The sequence below is a fragment of the Saccopteryx leptura genome, chromosome 13, assembly GCF_036850995.1.
Source record: "Saccopteryx leptura isolate mSacLep1 chromosome 13, mSacLep1_pri_phased_curated, whole genome shotgun sequence".
Taxonomy (NCBI): domain Eukaryota; kingdom Metazoa; phylum Chordata; class Mammalia; order Chiroptera; family Emballonuridae; genus Saccopteryx; species Saccopteryx leptura.
The window spans coordinates 17,249,376-17,261,487 of record NC_089515.1 but is presented as its reverse complement, the minus strand read 5'-3'; positions in this window follow the sequence as shown (position 1 = coordinate 17,261,487).

The following is a 12,112-nucleotide window of genomic DNA, read 5'->3' as shown; positions in this document are numbered from 1 at the left end:
ACAGGGAAGGGACAGAGCACAGGGACACCCCCCCCCGCCCCTGCCTCATGCTGGGGGTCTGCCGAGGGTCGAGAGGGACAGGAAAGGCTGCTCCGCCAAAGGCAGTGTGGTCCCCACAAGAGTCTTGGGTCTTTGTCCTTTTGTACAGGGCCACAAGGAGCTAGGAGCTCAGCTCGGCTTTGGGGACCAGACGGAGCTTGAGGGGCTGAAGTGGGTGGAAAAACAGGCAGGGGAAACACGTCTCTTGCTGTCTCTGATTGATCTAGCCCAGGGGTCCCCAAACTTTTTACACAGGGGGCCAGTTCACTGTCCCTCAGACCGTTGGAGGGCCGGACTATAAAAAAAACTATGAACAAATCCCTATGCACACTGCACATATCTTATTTTAAAGTAAAAAAACAAAACGGGAACAAATACAATATTTAAAATAAAAAACAAGTAAATTTAAATCAAGAAACTGACCAGTATTTCAATGGGAACTATGGGCCTGCTTTTGGCTAATGAGATGGTCAATGTGCTCCTTTCACTGACCACCAATGAAAGAGGTGCCCCTTCCGGAAGTGTAGCGGGGGTCGGATAAATGGCCTCAGGGGGCCGCATGTGGCCCGTGGGCCGTAGTTTGGGGACCCCTGCTCTAGCCCCTCATCCCGGTCGTAGAGCCTGTTCCCTTCCAGACTTCGGCAGGAACCACAGGGCCCTTGAATCTTCAAGAGTGGTATTTTTACAGAGGTGGTGTCTGGGGACTCAGGAAGCAAACCGGCCCTCTGGCGTTGTCTCTCAGTCTGGGCCGTCCCTAAAAACATGACGTGATGCGGCTAATGAGAAAGCGCAACAGGCCTGGCTTGGCACGACCCAAAAAAGCCTGGCATCCAAAGCAGAGCGGGACGTGAACGGGGACTTGTGATTGGAAACACAAGCTGTCTCTGACGGGATGGCAGGCCGCCTGCTGTGCTCCCCGTGGGAGTGCGCATGGGGTCGTGAGTGGAGGACCCGGGCTCCCCTGGAGTTCCTCTGAGAGTACCCCTGCACCTCCTGCCCACCCTCTCACCGGTGGGTTGGCATCAAGTCGACCAGCCCAGTTTGCTCTCGTGGGGAGGAGCAGTGGGCTCAGTGCCACCAGGGTCATAAATTCCATCATCCTAACTTTTTCCTACAGATCATCTTCCCTCCGCCCCACCCCCGCCCTGTGGACACCCTGCTAGCCTGGTTTTTGTCCTTCGTGGAATCTCAGAGAGTCTAGCCCAGCCCTGCCATCTCAAACAGTGGATTGATGCCAACCTCCGGTGTGGAAATGGCATGGCAATAACCCCAGTGGCCTGTTCTTCCTCTTCCCTCCTCCTCACAGAGTGGTCTCGTGGGTCAGCCACGAAGCTGAAGGACTTGGAAGCTTCTCTGTGCCGACTTGGGACTCAGGTCTGGGCAGCAGGAGGGAGCAGAACCAGGAGGGGAGAAGTGAGTCCTCCAGTGACCCACCCACCCCTGTTTGCCTGGGACTTTCCTGGTTTGGGCACTGAGAGTCATGGATCCCAGGAAACCTCTCTGTCCTGTGACAACCAGGATGGTTGATCACTTTATTGTCTCAACAATCCCAAACTTGCTCATCATGGGGCCCAGTGTGCTCTGGACCGGTGTCTCAGGCGACCCACCCAAGGTCACAGTGCTGCCAGCCGGCAGAGTGAGAACTTGGTCCAGGACCCCTGGTTACAAGTTCAGGGTTCTTTATCCCTCGCCTGCATTTTGCAAGTTGTTCCATGAGGTAGGATGCGTGGCTCTCTCCCGTGATCTTGGCCAAGGCCTTCCCCTGGGGCAGAAGTGGTGGTTAAATACAAAAGGAGGAACCAGAGGGGCCTTTGGTCACCCTGGGGGAGCAAAGGCTCAGGGCTAGGGGACCCTGAGAGAGGACTCACTCTGTGCCTTAAGAAGTTGACACTCTAGTTAGAAAAAGGCACAGGCTTGCCTATGCTGCCTGGCTCAGGTGCGGCTCCGTGCCACCTACACACACGTACCAGGGAAAATAGGCAAAGGGCGTGGCTTACAGAGATTGCCTTACTCTCACTTCCCTTAAAGAATTTATTCTTCAACGAATATTTCTTGCATATTTGTTTGCAAACAGTTGTTCCCTCTGTCTGGGACACATGCGTCCAATCTACGCTCCTCTTCTCCTCCCTCTCTGCCTCACCTCTGCATCCCAATTCCATCCATTCCTCAGGTCTCAGCTTAATATACAGTATTTATTGAACACTTAGCACTGTGTAACTCATTTAACCCCCGTGAAAACCATATGAAGCCATTAGACCCATTTCACAGATGAGGAAGCTGAGGGGTTAAGTGGCACGTCCAAGGACACGTGAACATAACCACTAGGCTGACTGCAGCCTGGCTGCGCCCACCCTGGAGGGAAGGCTTTCCTGATCCCCATGGCCCCGCCCCCAAAGCCTCCGTGGTTATTCCCTGTTGGAGTACTTGTCACAGAGCCATGTGATACCCACTCTCCTTGTGCTTCCTGGGGGGCTGGGGTGCACCTGTGCTTCTTCCCTAGGTCAGGAGTCCCCAAACTTTTTACACAGGGGGCCAGTTCACTGTCCCTCAGACCGTTGGAGGGCCAGACTATAAAAAAAACTATGAACAAATCCCTATGCACACTGCACATATCTTATTTTAAAGTAAAAAAACAAAACGGGAACAAATACAATATTTAAAATAAAGAACAAGTAAATTCAAATTAACAAACTGACCAGTATTTCAATGGGAACTATGGGCCTGCTTTTGGCTAATGAGATGGTCAATGTGCTCCTCTCACAATGAAAGAGATGCCCCTTCCGGAAGTAGGGCCTGCGGGATAAATGGCCTCAGGGGGCCGTAGTTTAGGGACCCCTGGTAGGCATTCAAGAAAGCTCAGTACATAACTGTTGAGTGAATGAATGAGTTGATGGATAGATGGATGGATGAATGAATGATTCACCTCAATGGCTGAGGTTGCTTGAGGCTGAGGTCCTTAGCAGAGGCTTTGGTTTTGTCACGATGTGGCACCACACACACGGCAGAGCTGAGCCCTGGGCCTCTTGATGTCGCTGGATAAACACAACTCTCCCTCGTCGGCCTGGCAGGTGGAAGTCCCAGGTTCAATTCCCAGCAGGGCACACAGGAGAAGCGCCCATCTGCTTCTCCACCCCTCCCCCTCTCCTTCCTCTCTGTCTCTCTCTTCCCCTCCCGCAGCCGAGGCTCCACTGGAGCAAAGATGGCCCGGGCACTGAGGATGGCTCTGTGGCCTCTGCCTCAGGCACTAGAGTGGTTCTGGTCGCAACAGAGTGATGCCCTAGATGGGCAGAGCATCTCCCCCTGGTGGGCATGCCGGGTGGATCCCAGTCGGGCTCATGCGGGAGTCTGTCTGACTGTCTCTCCCCGTTTCCAGCTTCAGAAAAATACAAAAAAAAAAAAAAAAAAAAGAAATAAAACACAACTCTCCCTTCTGGAGTAATGACGTAACTGTGAGATTGGGGGAAAAACTGATTTTTGAACACTGACACAAACTTGGACTTACATTTTGGAGTGGAGGGATATGTTTGTGAGTCCTGAAGATGAAACTGAGATCCAGGGGCCATGTCGTGCCTGCAGCAGCCTCTACAGGAAAGTCTCGGCTCTCAGGAACCCCTCTGCCGTTGTAGCTTCTCCTGCGCTGTGGGGCGGGCTTTGGAGAAACGTTTGGGAATGCTGCTCAGAGGAGTGGCTGGAACTCAGGGAAGGGGCGACTTGGCTCAGTGTGGGGGCTGGGGCATTGCAATGGCAAACGCACAGGTGGGAACCCACGGCCACTCTCTGCCAGCTGCGGGGCTGGGTGGGCAGCTGGTCACTGGGAGTGGCTTTAGCTTGGAGCGCGCCAACAGCGGTAGAAATAAACGCTTTATAGCCACATCCTGAAGTACTGCTATAGCCTCATGGAAAACCTCATGCTATTTTTAGTCCCTTTAGCTCAAGAAAATGCCATCTCTTTTCCTCCCCACAAGCCACTCCATTGTTGATCTTGCCAGGGTCTTAAAACCCTGTTTTCCTTTTTAGCTCAGTGAGACCAATCAGCAGTGGACTGGAGTTCCTTTGTCCATTTCTATTTTCATATCTTGTGTCACTTATTCACATGAAAAACCCCCAGCTTTCCACCCATGTTGGGGCCTGCGTAACCTGGCTCTGCGTTCTAGGCATGAGATTGCTCTGAATCATGAGGGTGGGGGAAGAACATGAATGCAGGAACATCAGGACTTAAGGTTCAAGGTGCTGGAAGTTGGCATGACTGGTGCTGGATGCTGGCCTTGTTTATTTCAGTAGTGTTTCCAGGGTGAAGAAGAGGAACAGTGTCTCCCAGGCCACAAGAAGCCAATAGGAGTGACTTTCTTCACTGGAGGAATTCAGCCTAATTCAATGGGAATACCAGAGACTCTTGGGGGTTCAGTCCTTTGCACTTTACAAAATGCTGTTCTTGAGTGGTCTCTTTCTGTGTCCACGGGTATAACAGGGAAATGAACAGAATGCCATGGAAACAGATGATGGAGGGGCTGATTGCATCTGGAGGGACCAAGGAAGCCTTCATGGAGGAAGCACGGTGTTAGCTGGGTCTTAAAGGATAAGAAGAAATGGAAAGAGGTTCCAGGCAAAGGGAACAGCATGTGCAAATGCAAAGAGTACTGTGAATTCGGGCCACAGAAAGTATGACCGGCCTGCACTAAAAGGTGCAGGTGGAGGAGACTCATTGATGAGACTAGGGTAGCAAGTTGTGTGCAGACTTTGAAGGGCCCCGTGTGTATTGTTAGAAGCATCAGGGAGCTATGACTGTTTTGTAGGAAGTTCACTCTGGAAGCTGACTAGAAGCTAGACCAATCAGGTTGCTACATTGGGCACAGCATATTGGACCCAAATATAAGAGGACTGAGCTTTTATTTTAAAGGTCTGATGAGTACAGACTGGACAAACAGGGGTGGATAAATCTAATGTAATCCCCTAAAGAGGGATTCACATAGGTGTCACCACTCCTTACGTTCGTGTCCATTGCAGACATTGCTAATCAATCACAGCACTCTTTTCTGCTGCATCTGGTTTTGGCCACAGATTTCTTCCCAAGGCAGAGCTGCAGGTAGCCACTGTCATTTAGCTGAGGTGGCACATAAAATGAGGCGTATTTCCCATTCTTGCCTCAGGAAAATAAAACCTGACTTTGACTTCAGTCCTAACCAAGCAGCACCGGCGAGGAAAACTTCATGTAAGAATTCCTGAGAAGTGGTGTTCAACATCATCACACGGTGCTTGTGGGCAGGAATCAGGTTCACAGCCTTGAGAGCGTCCCATTTGAAAACAGTACACTGGGATTCATTTCCCTACAAAGTGGCCGATTCACACAGCAGTCCTCATAAACCTGTCACTCTCTCTAGCACACACTTGAAAGTTGTAAGCAGTTCCCAAGGCCTTGCTGCCACAGGCTTCGCCTTTCAATTTCCTCTTTCGCTGCCGGCAGAAAGAGAAGGGAGTTGCAAAGTCTGATGTAAACAAGGAACCGGCTAGTTGGGCTTCCCAAGGGGCAGACAGCAGAGCAGCCGTGTTCCTTATCTGGCCCGGGAGGCTGGCATGGCTGCTGGTGAGGGAAGAGGTGAGGCTCCATCTGACTGCTCCCCAGGGCCCCCAGGGAGGACTCCAGGGGGAAGGCAGGGCCCCAATTCATTGGGAGACCTGGGCTTTGTGCTCCGACCGCCAGTCACCTTCCCAGGGGCCTTTGGCAAACAAGTGGGTCAAGCAAATACCACGTTGGACTTTTGTTCCTTACTTGATCCTTGCCCAGGGCCTGATTTTCCCTCTCATGCCTTCCCAGACTCACCCCAAGAAGCAGAAGAAAAGTGACACTGGCCTCTGGTGTCCCCACCCCCTGCCCCAAGTCCCCAGGTTTAGCACAGGTGCTGTGAAGGGTCCCACCCAGCCCCCTGAGCATACCTGCCCCCTTCCCTCACCTATCTGCCCCCTCTTTACCTCAGTGCACAAGCCCAGCTGGTTTCTAACAGGCTGAGAACCTATTACCTGGCTGCGCTCAGGGACCCAGCTGTCCACATGTAAAACCAGCAGGTTCCTGTGAGTCTTGAGCCCCCTGAGCCACGAAGGAATGGACCACTGCACACCCCACCAGGACCCCACAGGCAGGGCACATGCAGAGCAGAACCCGCCTTCCTCATTGCTGTTAGAGCCGCAGGACTCTCATGAGAGGCTCCTTCCAGGCCAGGCCAGGGGCCCCAGCCAAGCCGGTTAAGGAGCTGGGTCCTTAACCAGGGCCTCAGTTTTCTCCTCTGTAAAATGGGGACTCTAACACAGACTTTGCAGGCTTGTTGGGAGGATTAAAGACCATGTGCATCAGGAGCCACCTGATCTGCTACTTGGCACCCAGCAGGGGGCTCAGCACGCCCTGGCTGTCCTGGGGCCTCAGCTCACTGCCCCCAGGAGGTGTCCAGGTGCGAGGGGCCGAAAGCCTAGCAACATGGGATGACTAGAGGCCTGGAGCCATCACTCAGTCTCACCTGGCGGGTGGCAGGGAGATGCTGTTGTCATCGAGCAGTCGAGCATGAAGCTTTTGCACGTGAAGAGTGGTGCTGTGTCAACCCTTCAGCCCAAGGTCACCTGAAGGCCGGGGGAATCACTCTAAGGTCTGATAGGGTTGCGATGGAAGGAATTTCGCCTTCCCCCAGCCTTTGCCTCTGTGTCAGTGGTTTTCACTGCCCACCCCACATCCTGGGCCACCTGAAATCCTGGCAGGTCTATTTTCCTGTCAGCGTGACTGGTCGGTTCCAGCAGCTGGGCACCTACCATTGTATAACATCTGTCAACACCCACACCCACATTTTAACCTACATCTTCCCAGTACAGGCCGGGCTGGACACTCCTGATGAATGACACGACAGCAGGGACACCGTGTACCTGAAACCTTCCCACTTCACTCTCTGTACAGCTTTCCTGCTTCTGCCCAGACTGAGCCAGAGACTCCGGGAAGAGCACCCAGGTTTCCACGGTGCCCACAGCAGCAGCTCTTTGACCCCGAGGCCTGTGGGGCCCCGGCAGGCGTGAGCAGGGCTGGCCAAAAGACCAGGCTGCCCAGGCTGGCAAACAACTGGAAACCCCTTAAAAACAAACTCCCCTTCAAGTCAGAGGGGGCAGGGAGGATCTGGGATGGTGGTTCTCGGTCTCTCCGCCACTGCCCCAAACCAGCCAGCTATTCAGCTCTGGCCCCAAATGTACCCAGCAAACCCAAAGTTTATCAGAGAGTTGTCACCATCCTGTTCAGGAACTGTCTCATGTTCTCAGCACATGTCAGTGACCACTTGCTATCCTCAAAATCTTCCAGCATGATAAGACTCTCCCTGAAAGCTACTCTGGTAAGTATCACCCCTAATATTACATATTAGTGGGGTTTTCTTGTCCCCTATAGATGGGGCTCCAGGCAGCTGCCCAGCTGCCCACCTGTTACTATTACTCAAGTCCCAAGATCATTCCCTTCTTAGAAACCCACAGATCTGCGAATGCCAGCGATTACCCAGAGGGCGGCTGCTCCCACCTCAGCCCCTTGCAGTCGCCCAGCCTCATCGCCCTTCACGGCTGGGAGGACAAGGCTGTCTTCCGGGCCATCCGGAGCAGCACCGGGACGTCTGACCCAGCACGCACCTGTCCGTGCCATGACTAAAGATCAGTAGTTCCCACGCGGCTTCCTCAGCAGCATGTCGAACGATAGAAAAGGCTGGGACCCTTGGCCTGCCCTGTGGTGGCGCAGAGGGATAAAGCGTCGACCTGGAACACTGAGGTCGCCGGTTCGAAACCTTGGGCCTGCCTGGTCAAGGCACATATGGGAGTTGATGCTCCATGCTTCCTGCTCCTCTCCCTTCTCTCTCTCTCTCACTCCTCTCTCTCTCTGAAAATCAATCAATAAAATATATATATAAAAAAAAAAGAAAAGAAAAGACGGGACCCTGTGGTGAGAGGGACAGGTGGACTGAGCTTGATGTATAGAGAGATGGTGTAGTAGCAGTGAGAAGTAATAGTATTATTAATATTACAAAGTTACCATTTGCTGAGCACTTAACTGAACTTCACATTGATTATCCCATTTCACTAAACCCGTGGGGAATGTTATTAGCCCCATTTTACAGCTGAAGAAAATGAGGCTCAGAGACGATAAGGGGCTGCAGTCTGTCAGTAAATGGGAAAAGCTGGGTGCACACCCGTGTTTGCCTGAGCCCCTGGGCTGTCTCATTGGTTGCCACCCCATTTGGTTGTAGATAACAATCCTGGCCCCCACTGCCTCCTAACTTGGTGGGGCCTTGGGCCCGCCTTTCCATCCCCATTTGTTTCCCCAATTGTAGGATGAGAATGATGCTGAGATTGATTAGCCACGCCTGCCAAGGACCTGAAAGAAAGGAGTGGTGGCAACTGTGATCCCTTATTTAGGGGATTCCATTAGATTTCTCCACCCCTGGCTGTCCAGTCTGTGCTCAGCAGACCTTTAAAATAAAAGGTCAGTCCTCTTATACAGAAGTCCAGGACTCCGTGCCCGGCACAGCACCCTAAACACACCAGAATGGTCTAGCTAACCATGCCAGAATGGTCTAGCTTCCCATCCACTTCCAGAGTAAACTTCCGTTACAAAACAGACACCCACAGCTCCCTGCTGCCTATAATCACACACACGGCCCTTCAAAGTCTGCACCCAGCTTTCTTCCTCAGTCTCATCGGTGATTCTCCTCCACATGCACCGTATGGTGAGGGCATGTCACACTTTTCTCCCTGTGTCCCGAATTCACAGTGCCCTTTTATACCTCTTTGCATTTTTACGTGCTGTTCCCTTTGCCTGGAACCTCTCTCCCTTTCTTCTTATCCTATGACCCAACTAACACTATGCTTCCTCCATGAAGTCTTCCCTGATTCCTCCAGACACAACCAGCTCTTCCATCATCTGTTTCCACAGCCTTCTGCTCATTTCCCTGTTGTACTAGTGGACAAATAAACAGACCACTCAAGACACCAGCCCGTCAGCCTCCATCGGCTGGGGACCCTGTGAGATCCCGCAGTGTGGCACTGTTCCTGGCTCACAGAAGAAAGGGGCTGGGTGAAGGCTTAGGGACTAAACCAACACGCATGAAGGAACTCCTGGATGTGTTGTCAGTGACTTGAATTTCCATTCCCGTTTGTTCCAGCCTGCCAAGGACGTGGCTTGAACCGCCCGCCCTCGTGGTAATGAAAAAGACGAGGAGGAAGAACGGTGATTACATGTGCTTGATAAAACTTCTCTATTTCGTGTTTGGAATAAAAAAGGGAAGATTGAGACACAACAGTGCTAATTTCAGGTTGTTTCTCTCAGCGACAGGGCTGAGCTGGCTCCTCTGGGCAGGGCTATGTGTCTAATCCTTCCCTGGTGAGCCCAGCAGCAGGCAAGGTGGCACTGAGCCAGGCTGAAATGCAGGGCAGTCACCGGTGTGGCAGTGGGACAGAGTTGGAGGGGCCATTGCCACTGGGGGAGGGTGGGGACGGAATCACAGGAGGAGACACCCAAGCTGTGGCTTGAGGGAAGAGTTGGGAGCTTGTCAGGTGGGTGGCTGGCCCAGGCGAGAAGCGGCGGGCGCAGGGACGGGGACCTGTGCGCACAGGGCCACCACACCAGGGGCTCTGCGTTGACAGGGGAACAATCCACCGCATTCCTCCTCAGCTGAGAGGCTGAGCCCCATCCTGTGCTCAGTGCAGGGCTGGCTGCTCTGGGGGACAATGTGGAGCCCTCCCTGACCCACTGATGTTTCTTTCTCTGACTGGCCTGTTAACATAACTTGTCCATCTGCTGTGTGGCATGTGTCCTCTTTTGGAGGTGACAGTTTTTTCAAGAATGGGTTGTGGCTCTATCTCATTCTCACAATCAGCTCCTCAAACTGGAAAGGTGGGAGGGGGAGGTGGGAGGGGGGAGGGCCACCTCGCCCTCCACTGCCATCCTAGCCCCTCACTCACATCATTGAACAATGAGGCAGGCAGGCTTGGAGGATGCAGACAGGGCAGAGATCCACGGATGCCCCTGGAGCGGTGCACACGTGGAGAGGAACAGGCGTGCAGGCACCCCTGAGTGTCCGGGACCCTTCCTTCATCTGCCCCACAGGACTGAGCTGGCTGGGGCCCCAGGCCAGCCTCGTAGGACTCAGTCCAGCCCTCATAGCTTCTCCTGCAAGGCGGTCAGGATTTCACGAGGGTTATTGACAGCATCATCCTGGACTGACCATGACTGGGGCTATGCTGGGCTCCAGGCCCCATGCCCTGGCATTTCCTCGGGAGGCCTTCCCTCTGAGAGGTCAGGGCTCAGGAGAGAGACTGATCAGTGAGGGTCAACTAGTGCATAGTTGGATACGACCCGATGGTGTCTTGAAAACAGATACATCCTCAGAAAGTTGTGTGAGGTGAGTTTTAGTCATAAATAGTGTTCGGCCTGCCTTGACTGTTGCCACGCCCTGCTCCCTCCAACTGAGACCTCAGAGCAGCGCTGTCCAATAGAAATAGAATACTGTGAGCCACGTGTGTAATTTAAGCAGATCCCTAGGTTATGGGATCTGGTTTATTTGCTCCTCCGTGAGCACCCATAAGCCTAAGCCTCGGGTGTTATTCCTCATTTGACAGATGAGGAAAGTGAGGTCCAGAGAGTCTGTGTGACCTGTCCCCAGGCGCAGTGGCAGGTGCTGGGTGAGCCGAGGACCATTGCCCCTGAACTCCTCTTCACCACTCTCAGGAGAAAGGCTGAGAGCGTGGGGCGGGGCCTCCTGTATGTTGTTTCTCTGTTTGATCAGTTCCTCCACGGGCACCACGGCCCCATGAGGGACCTGGAAGTCACTCCTTGCTCTGGGCTACACGTAAGGTCATCTGTCAACCAGAAAGCCCTCAGCGACATGGTCAGAGATGCAGGTCAACAGTTCCTCCACCTGTGTGGGATAGATCAGCTCCCTGGAGAGAATGAGTTGTCTGTCATAGCCCAGGAAGGGTCCTGTGCCCCTTACTGTGAGCTGCTAAGCCAAGGAGGGGTGAGCTGAGGGGCCTTGGCTTAGCAGTTGCCCTATTTCCTGTCCCCCTGCTTCCTTCTCTAGGTCCCAGAATTCATTCATTCATTCACTCACTCACTCACTCATTCCTTCCTTCCTTCATTGTTTCATATAATATTTATTAAGCACCAAATATTTGCTAGGCAAGTGGGACACAGGAATGAGCAAAGAAAACACAGGTGCTGTACTCATGAGCCGACAGTTTAAGAGAGTAAGACACCACTCGGACAACCACATGCCCGGATGTACAATTACAACGGCAGCCAATGCGGGGGTCGCGGGGTCCCCGGGAGTCCACCTGGTCTGACTAGGTAGGTGCTGGGTCCAGCATCGGGATTGGTTTTAAAACTGCCAGGTGATGCTAACGTGTCGCCAGGCCTGAGCACCACCAGTGTGGTGGGGCAGAACACGGGGCGGGTGCTTCATTCAGGTTCAGTACTTGGGTGCCCGCTGCCGTTTCCTGCCGGTGATGGGTGGGGCACACTTTGATACAATCTCCTTGAAATGCAGAATTGCGTGTTTTAATTTCCAAAACAACACACTGAGCAGTTATCTTTGATCTTCGTATTTTCTCTTAAATGGTCCCTGAGCCTCATGCCGGGGTCTGGGATAGGAGGAGGCTAAAGGTCCGGGAGGAGGGACGGAGGGTGTGTGTGGGGGGGCATGGCGATGTTTATTTTCATTGAGTGCTTGGCAAATCATGATAAAAATGGAAAACACATCACAATTTGTTAAAATGTAATTTTTTGAAAAGGTTGAGAGTGAAACCGCCCCTGCCCCCAACCTCCTCAGCCCCTTCTCTGTGTAGTTTCTGTCCCCGTTCCTACTGGCAACCACTTTTTTTTTTTCGTTTCTTTTCTGAGTTTCTGTTTCTTTAGAAAATACAGTACAAGTAAATTAAAAAATACCATTCCCCCCACCCCTAATGTTTTACACCAAAAGTTGCACATTATAAACACTGTTCAGCACTTTTCCCTAATCATAACATATTTTGGAGTTCTTTCTGTATCAGCATGTAAAGGCTTCCTTGT